At 40.9% G+C, this 10,000-nt stretch overlaps 1 protein-coding gene across 5 annotated transcripts in view; it reads left to right on the top strand.

Annotated features, from left to right (window-relative positions):
* LOC125029206 (protein MTSS 1-like) overlaps window positions 1-10,000 on the top strand; it is a 192,244-nt gene that overhangs the window by 807 nt on the left and 181,437 nt on the right. The window lies entirely within an intron of this gene.

Below are 10,000 nucleotides of genomic sequence, written 5' to 3'. Positions count from 1 at the left end.
TATATTTACTATTCTCGTAGATATTTTATTAATACATTTCATTAGGTAGCTAGTGAATATAAACTATTATCTCCCATATAAAAAGGTTATCAACGCTATGAAGTTTACAAGTACACGGTTTTACAAATGTACTGATAAAGGCGCCAAAAAGCATACTAGCCACCATATACATAGTATGTGTATCTAAACGTACACGCACGCGCTCATACGTACGCACGCACACAGACGCAGAGACATACACACACAGACGAAGACACACACTCACACACAGAAGCACACACACACTCACACACAGAAGCACACACACACACGCAGACACACACACGCAGACACACACACAGACGCAGACACACACACACAGACGCAGACACACACACACAGACGCAGACACACACACACAGACGCAGACACACACACGGACGCAGACACACACACACACACGGACGCAGACACACACACGCACTCGGACGCAGACACACACGCACTCGGACGCAGACACACACGCACTCGGACGCAGACACACACACACACACACACACACACACACACACACACACACACACACACACACACACACACACACACACACACACACACACACACGCACGCACGCACACACACAGACGCAGACACAGACACACACGCACACACATATTATATATATATAAATATATATTTATGTATATATATATAGATACATACATACATGTACAGATACATGCATGCATGCATGAATGCATACTTTCATGCATGTGTGCATACATGTATACATACTTTCATGCATGTGTGCATACATGCATACATGTATACATACGTACGTGCATACATACATACATACATACATACATACATACATACATACATACATACATACATACATACATACATACATACATACATGCACAAACACACACACACACACACACACACGTGTGTGTGTAAACATACATACATACATACATATGATAAACAGGCCTATAAGCATATTGCATATGATATATTCCCGTAGTGGCTAATAACACAACAGTGTGGCCCACTAAAAATAAAATGCACAGGTTCATTAACAAAACATCACTAGTCCCAGGAATGGATAATGTTAATTTGTACATTTGCTTGTGACATCGACATTCTCTCGCATGTTCATGCCTCCATGTATTGTTTGGAGAAACAGTCTCACAGCTTGTATTTTGCTCAGGGACGCTGTAAGACGTTGATGGGAATGCTCCAAAGATAGGCCTATTGATAATTTTCACGTCCACTGATTTAGTCCATAGCCAGCATATGTACTGAATCATGTAAATGAATTAGAATTAAATCATTTTGGGGTATAGGTGAATATATTTGTGGTTGGTGGACCGGTGGAAGGGGGGTGAACTATCGATCAGCTTCCCGGCAGCTGCTATAATCATAGTCTCCCTCGCCCACGCGGTCCAAGTAGGATTGTGCTGTAGGCCAACCTCATTGCATATCCCAGAATGTTCACAAACATGTGCACATGAGTGTATGTGTGTCTATAAGCATTCTCGGTTTGTTATATCCGGTGAATCTCGTACAGGGTCTTTCTCAAAATACAATATTGTCTTTAAAGTTATAAGTTACTCTTAATGTGTGTTTACTACAAAAAATACAATATATGCTGCATGCTAGCTCAACCAGCAGGATAGAAAAGCAATACATCAACTACTAGTTCGTTAAGTACAGGAGGGTCAGATAAGTTTTTAAGCTAAGGTGTTAAAGGAATGGGTGTGTCCATGGGTTAGGGGTTACGAATTACAAAGAATTATAAAAGTAAAATATATTGTTGACATTGTTTTCGGAAAAGTAAACACGTATATGTTTAAGTACATTTTAAAATATATTCCATAATTTATCGTTTGGATGTATTTACCAGACAATAATAAATACAGGACTTAAAAAGACACTCACGTTTCTATTTTGCCAAGATGTTCACAAACTCATTTAAATAGTAAGCGATGATTTTCTTTAAAAATTCTTGATGAAATAGAGTGCTTGATTATAACTAGGCGGGTGAGAAGGTAGAAGGATTAACATAAATAAATCGTATTTTTGTAACACAAGATATTCTCTTTATTTCATGTGAATAAATTTCGATTTTTCTTTTTCACCATCTAAATTTGTTTTACTTTCTCTGTATTTTATGGTATATTTCATGCATATAGAAACGTAAGATATATCGTGCTAGTTACAGGGGTTAAATAGCCGATGATATATCAAGTATGTCAAAAATATTTATTTCTCCAGAATGGTTTTCAACGTGTAGGCTTTGAAAAAACACGATTTAACAATGATAATAACAACGATAATCATTGCTTAAAAGAATATTGATTAAACCTATTTCTACAGTAATAAATAACGATAAGGATATAAAGACTATAAATTGCTTTGGTAAACAGTGGGATACCATGAAGGGCAGTAGTAGGAAAGATAAATTCAGTAACATTAGCCACAACGTAAGTATATATTACTCAACCCTTACCATTTGATTTTTCTTGTCATTTTCATCTAGCCTCTCCTCTCATCCCTTTTCCTATTTTTTGTGTCTTTGTTTCCTCCTTCCCTTCTCTTTGTGTCCGGATCTCCACCTCATTTGAACCTCCTTGCTCTTCCTTCCTGGGCATGCTTCCCTTCTCTTCCCTAACGCCCCTCTTACAGTGTCCTCCTCCTTTTCCCTCGCTTCCCACTCCCTCCTTCCCTCCGCTCGCGTTTCCCCCGAAGCAGCCACGCCCATCTTCCCTCGGGAGGGGAGGAAGCCGCCACTGCAGGGCGTTGGGGCTGTGGGGATTAGACGGGCAACTTTACAACCACTAGTATAATGTACTACAGCTACGTGCGTCACTGTATACGGGAACGCGTGCCGTTACACTGCTAGCGGCGCTGTTATCAGATTGGTTGGTTCCTTTATGGTTAATAGAAATGCTACCACGATGTTAATTTGCAGGAATGTCTGTATGTAGCCTATATTTTTATTACACACACGCACACGCACACACACACACACACACCCACACCCACCCACCCACCCACACACACACACACACACACACACACACACACACACACACACACACACACACACACACACACACACACACACACACACACACACACACACATACACACACACATACACACACACACACATACAAATAAACAACGTGCGTCTGCTCTTCCACACCTCCCCTGCTTCCTTCCCAAAAGCAGAAGGCGTGACCGTCTCTACCCTTCTCCCTCTCCCCGCACCCACGGGGCACTAACACGCCTCTCGGGCTGGTATTGTTTACACTTACCTGCCGGAAAATCTCTCGATTGGTACCAGGTGCTGGATGTGGGGCCCGTGAGGAGAATGATTTAACGGATTCAAGACCAGCAAAGGAAGGGGGGGAGGGGGCGCAGAAGAGTTAGGCTTGGGCTTTCTGTTCCTCAAAGGCGGAAGAGAATCTGTCCATGGCAGATACAGAGAAATAGAGAGCTTGGGGAGTTGAGAGGTGTGGAGAAACAAAGAGAATGGACATAATCTCAGCTGCGATGTTTCCCAAATATATAGGCCTACTTTCACTCGGATGATTTAACTTCATTCAACTTTCCTCGGTAACTGCTTTCTTTTGGAAGAAAATAATGCATTAGTTGTAGGATTATATGAGTGGATAGAGTGTGGACTCTGACTTTCATGAATGAACAGAATACTCTTTCTAAGTTTGGGTCATTTTAGCGGAACAAATTATTTCCTGGCAGTTCGACAGGGTGCTCTTGACCTCAGGCCGACAGTTCAAATGAACCATGTTTGTCCCTGTATCAAAACAGGGTTGGGTCGGAAGTGCTGTTCGTGTCGTGCGATGATGAATAAGTGAAAATTAGTGTGTGTGTGTCATTTGAGTGATGGCAACTCCTGCTTATATGAGACTAAGAGAAAAGGGAGATGAACGTGTGGACATCTAAATTCTGTTTTTATTTTGAAGCTTTATATTCATGCATGACATACCTGTCTTTCCTTTCCTGTCCATATATATATATACACACACACACACACACACATATATATATATATATATATATATAATATATATATATATATATATCACTATCAGTGAGTGTCATGTTCCGAACATTGGCTATTTTATTTATAATTGCTTGTCAATCTAGTCTTTGAAATTAAAATAATATGATTTTGGTGTCTTGTTTTTGAAGAAAACGACAACGTGACACTGTAATTAAGTATTTTTGTGTCTAAGAATTGCAACGCGTAACTTAAGACAGTTGAATAAATGTTGTACATTGCAATTCACTTATTTTCTCTCGATGCTATATGCTATCTTATTTATTTTCTCCAGTGAAAGTATTTAAGATAAAGGTTATCTTTAAAACACGCCTCTTAAAAAATGAGAACGCCGAAGAGCTTACGAAACCACGTTTACAGTGTCAATCCGTTGCTCAAGCGAAACTGGTTAAGGCGAGTCGAGGTCAGCCTGATAGTGAGGCGGAAGGGGGCACTTGCTGTTGACTCGAGACACGAGTGGGAAAGATGCAACGTTTAGGTGATTATAACACACGTTAATGGAGAGTATTGTGTCATTACGTTACATTACAGTGCAAACATCGGAAAGAGAACCGATCGATCACTAGAAGCACGTGAACGGTTCACCAAAGCTGATTTGTCGTGGATCGCTTGGAGTTCACGAGGGTAATGGTCAGGCGCCGGTCGACATGCACTGCGGGTTCACGAATACGATTATGCACAGTTATTATGTGTGGCAGATGCTAATGTCACGCCGAGACAATGCAATACGCCTCTAGCTTCGTCATGAGATCAGGCAGAGACATGCATAGCTAATGAGGTTGTCATATACAGCAATAATCTGATTTTGAAATAATCGTTTTGGCAACCACAGAAATAGCACAGTCATTATGATTACTCGGGATATTTATGGCTTATCATTCGTACTGAAAGTACATTAGCTATAACAGTAAAAAACATGAATCGTCGCATAAAGCCATCATGTACTTAACAGTATTTAAGATGTGAACTTCTAGAGTTCTGTCTTCCGTCTACCACTGTTTTTCTTTCGTTGATAAAGTATGTACCAGCAGGAAGCTATTTAGTTCCTCAGAATAAGCTCGGTGACCCAGTTGTATTTCATGAATTCAGGAATGAGAGTGAGGGGCGCCACACCATGCTGCGTATAGAAACGATTTCAGCTGCATCGTCAGCACTGAGGTCATCGTAGGGTGCGTTGGGGTCGCGAGACTTAGAGAGGTTGACAGTGCATCTCACAGTCTGCTCGTAGAATGGCTTACATGCCGGAGCTGTCATTTTGTTAAGCTGGCTGTAGAAGAATTGACCGGAAATCAGGTCACCAGTTTATGAAATTCAGTAGAGCTAGACGGGCGAATTGTGGAGTCGCGGATGGGTTACATGCTATGTTGCTTATCTGCTCCCTTGAAGCATCACATAGTTCCGGTACACATTGTGAGAGATCCTGCCACGTGGGAGATGCGAGACAAGATTACATATAATGGCTGGGTTAAATGGGCGTTTAGACGTCGAATGCACTGCAGCTGCGAAGACAAGGCGCCCGGGCACTGATTTTGGAGTCCCTAATCTTACCAAATGCACTTCAATGCTTAAGTTCAGAATTATGAGTCATTGTAGTTTCGGCATTTAGTTTCCACTGATGTTTCTACTCCAAACATTACCGTTAATGTCTCCACCTCTACTAATTCATCTTTTCTTCCATTTGATAATTAACAATGCCACCTCGCTCGCAATATTAGAGACTCCTCCACACTATTTAGCGTTCTCTGCCATTCCTAACTTTCCATGATCAGATTTTGTAACATACCCGTAGGCAGTTGGTGAATCGTAGATGAGTGTTTGCTTGCCAACTAAGTTAACTTCTTTCCATCCATGCATACATTTATCCCTCTCATTCACTCATTAAATTCCCTGCCCTTCACTATTAAACCCGGCCCTTTAGATAGCCGGGCAAATTGTTTTTGTCTTCCCCGGCTCTCAGATTGCTCTCATTTGCCACTCTCACATCCTTAATTCTTCATATTTTCGGGTCATCTCGCGTCGTTCTCTCCCCTTGCCCTTCCCACCATCTGTCACTCATCTCGCCCGAAGGCCTCAGCGCAGGGCGGCGAGGAAGTGAGACATCCGCCGGGGCAGGAAGGGCTGTGACCCGTGACACACGCCCAGCCCTCTTGGCCCTCACGTGACCCGACCTCGCCGCCCCTGTGTCGGAAAATGAAGGAGTAAGACAGAATCAGAGGAGAGAGAGGAAATGTGGAAGGAGTGTGAAGGATTGGAATAAAAACGAGGAATAGAAGAATGAAGGATGAAGAGCGTAAAAAGGGAGAAGAATGACAGTCATAAGAGGCGCAGTGAGAGAGTTCATAAAATGATGTTATCTTTTGATTAAACCATTTTAAGATTTATGATATTACATTTTATATGAAAGATTAATGTTTAAACTGGTTTCACAAAAAAATATAACAAAACGAGCACAGCATTTCCCCATCTTTTATTCACTTTCCCCGGCGGCAGTGGGTTAATTGTTATGCCTAAGCTAACTGCTAACCCTATGTTTAACGGGCCGAAATACGAAAAGTTAACGTAACGAGATAACGTAATAAAATATCATGCAGTGCCAAACATATCTGGCGGTCAGACAATTATTAATTCATTCTGACTCTGTGGCGAGGAAAGCATAAGACAGCAGAGAAGAAACTTTCGTAACGAAATTGTGAATTATTAATTAGCGAGGCAGACCCTTTACATAATTTAGGCTTTCAACTGCTTATAGTAACTCAGTAAACTGTATCGGGTCCATTTTTCTTTCTTCTCCTAATGAGTTCCTCGTTTTGTGTGATTTATCAAGAGTTAGGTACCTCTTTCAAGTGATATGTGAGCCATCAATAAGCGTAGGAGCCAGTAAGGGCGAGTTTAACATGCATTACAACTGGGTTGTCGGACCTACAGGTGCGACAGCCATATCGGAGATAAGCTTTTAAAAATAATTTTCTGTGCGCACACTTTTGCCAAGCACACTTGCGCTAAATTTACTTTTCACGCAGTTATTCTTAGAATCAACTTCAACTTCAACTTCAACTTCAACTTCAACTTCAACTTCATCTTCATCTTCATCTTCATCTTCATCTTCATCTTCATCTTCATCTTCAACTTAAACTTAAACTTAAACTTAAACTTAAACTTAAACTTAAACTTAAACTTCATCTTCACCTTCACCTTCACCTTCACCTTCACCTTCATCTTCATCATCTTCATCTTCATCTTCATCTTCATCTTCATCTTCATCATCTTCATCATCATCTTCATCTTCATCTTCATCTTCATCTTCATCTTCACCTTCACCTTCATCTTCATCTTCATCTTCATCTTCATCTTCATCTTCATCTTCAACTTCATCTTCAACTTCATCTTCAACTTCATCTTCATCTTCAACTTCATCTTCAACTTCATCTTCAACTTCATCTTCAACTTCATCTTCAACTTCATCTTCAACTTCATCTTCATCTTCAACTTCATCTTCAACTTCATCTTCAACTTCATCTTCAACTTCATCTTCATCTTCATCTTCATCTTCATCTTCATCTTCATCTTCAACTTCATCTTCAACTTCATCTTCAACTTCATCTTCAACTTCATCTTCATCTTCATCTTCATCTTCATCTTCATCTTCATCTTCATCTTCATCTTCATCTTCATCTTCATCTTCATCTTCATCTTCATCTTCATCTCCATCACCATCACCATCATCACCATCACCAATCCCTATGACTTTAGTTTGTGATGACATATTGTTGATATCGAGGGAGAAAATGAAGAAATGTTTTAGAAATAAACGGATATGACGATGCAGATGATAGTAAAGATGGAATGGAGCTTGAAGACCGCATGGAAAAAAAAATAAGAGAATTGCAGTTACATGAAAAGAGAAGAAGAAGAAAAAAGGAAGTGGGTCAGAGATACGAATATGCATATATAAGGTAGACATATCTGTACTTTCTTTGCTGTGATTTTGCGTTTTTTCTTCTTCAAATGTCTTGCTTCGGAAAGGATTCCATTTTATTGTAATTTTTAGAACTATTTTATGTGAACGAATAGCATTAGTATTTCGAATAAAAACTTTAATAATTAATAAGGTATGAAAGTCTGTTTCCGCATCAGCCATGTTACGGTTGGAGAGGCATTTACACGGACGCTTTAGAGAAGGAATCCATCGTATAGGATTGACTCGATTCAGAAATCATGAAGCAATTCGCTCCGGCGTTCTTTGATACTCATCCTGTCATTATGGTTCTGTCCCTGTTGATTAACTTCATGAATATAGCGATAAAGGGATTTGGTGATACGTTTGCTGTCGCTAGAAGATAAAAACGAAGAATAAAAAGAATGGGATAGCAGAAGACAAGATTGATGATAATGATGGTGGCGAAAGAAGTAAAATGATGGAGATGGTGCAGATTTCATGCCCACATAAGCACATCCCACAAGATTCGGGCTGGAGATCGGGAATATATATCGGTCTGTTGGTCACAGCGATGGCAGTGATGATGCGATTATGAGTGGCAAAACTGGTCGCGGGCGGGTGCTGCTGTTTCCTCCATGTGGGTTAGTGTGGGGAAATATGCTTGTGTTATCCGTGGTATAAATTCTTTTAAAAAGTCAAATGAAGTGGTTCAAAAGCAGTGATTCGAGTATAGGATATAAATGCCTAACCACAGAGCTTAGGTAGTTGATTATTTTTTATTCATCGTTTTTGAAAGGGCATTTAAAAATAGCAGGTACATTGCATTTTAATGTCATTATTCAGAGAAGAGCAGGTATAATCTGATGCCTAGTCTATCAACAGTCGAATCCTGGCTGTAGACATTAAATGATTGGATCATGCTCAGAACATTTGCTGGTGGTTTAGAAAATGCATAATCGAAAGTATGTATTTGTCGTAATTTGCGTACACAGTAGTAATACGGCACGCGTTAACACCGCATCCTATCCTTACGGAATAGTCCATTTATGCAGATGAAAGACATAATCGCCATTTGCTTCCTGTTTACACCGAAGTTACTCCCATGATATTCATACTTTCCCCATAGAATTGACAGATATTAGAAACATTAATCCTCCGGGCGGTGTAATAGGAGAGAAGACGAAGCGAGGATAGCCAGGAGGAACGTATAGCTGGCGGATACGGGACTTTTAGGGGAGTGAGCTTTGAAAGAAACTAGACTCCGGTGGCACTGCAGCGGGATGGCGGGGCAGGGAGTAGAGAGAGGGAGTGGAATGGGGATGCGACCTGGCCGTGAGATTATTGGTAAAGTAGAATGGCGGTGATTTCAGAGGTTTCTTTGCAATAGAATAAAAAAAAAAACCTTTTGAAAGAGACATATGTTCATGGCAGGTATGAATATTAAGCAGAAGCAATAAAAACATTCTCGAAAGCCATACCCTGCAAGAGTACTTAAAAAAAAAAAAAAAAAAATTGCAGTGACAGTGCGTAACGGCATGATATAAACCACTGACTCTTGTTATGTTAGGTTGACCCGAGTCGACGCAGGTGAAAGTCCAGTCCCAGTGACGGAGTTTTTGTCACGTAGTGAAGGGCGGGCGGGGAGGAGTGGGAGGTGGAGAAGCGGGTGGTGAAGGGGAGAGGCAGGGTTAGACGTGGAACTAGAGGTAGACGATAAGGGAAAAGAGGAAGGTGAAGTGAAGAATTGAAACAAAAGAGGGCAAGATTAATGGGGAGGAAGAGACAGAAGAGATGTGGGCAAAGAGCGGAATCAAAGCAGAGATTGACCATGAACATTGTCACTATTTAGACTACCGTGAAGACGTTTGCTATTCTCCCAGCGCGCCTTCCACCTGCTGCGAATCCCGCTAGGCCAAGCGGGATGGCGAGCGTGCCTCGCGCTACCACTGCCCGGTTAATACAATGGAAATTTTATTACGAACAGGTCA

This window comes from Penaeus chinensis, chromosome 9 (assembly GCF_019202785.1).
Source record: "Penaeus chinensis breed Huanghai No. 1 chromosome 9, ASM1920278v2, whole genome shotgun sequence".
Lineage (NCBI taxonomy): Eukaryota > Metazoa > Arthropoda > Malacostraca > Decapoda > Penaeidae > Penaeus > Penaeus chinensis.
Note: the sequence above shows the minus strand (reverse complement) of the source record. Positions and strands in the feature narration are given on the sequence as shown.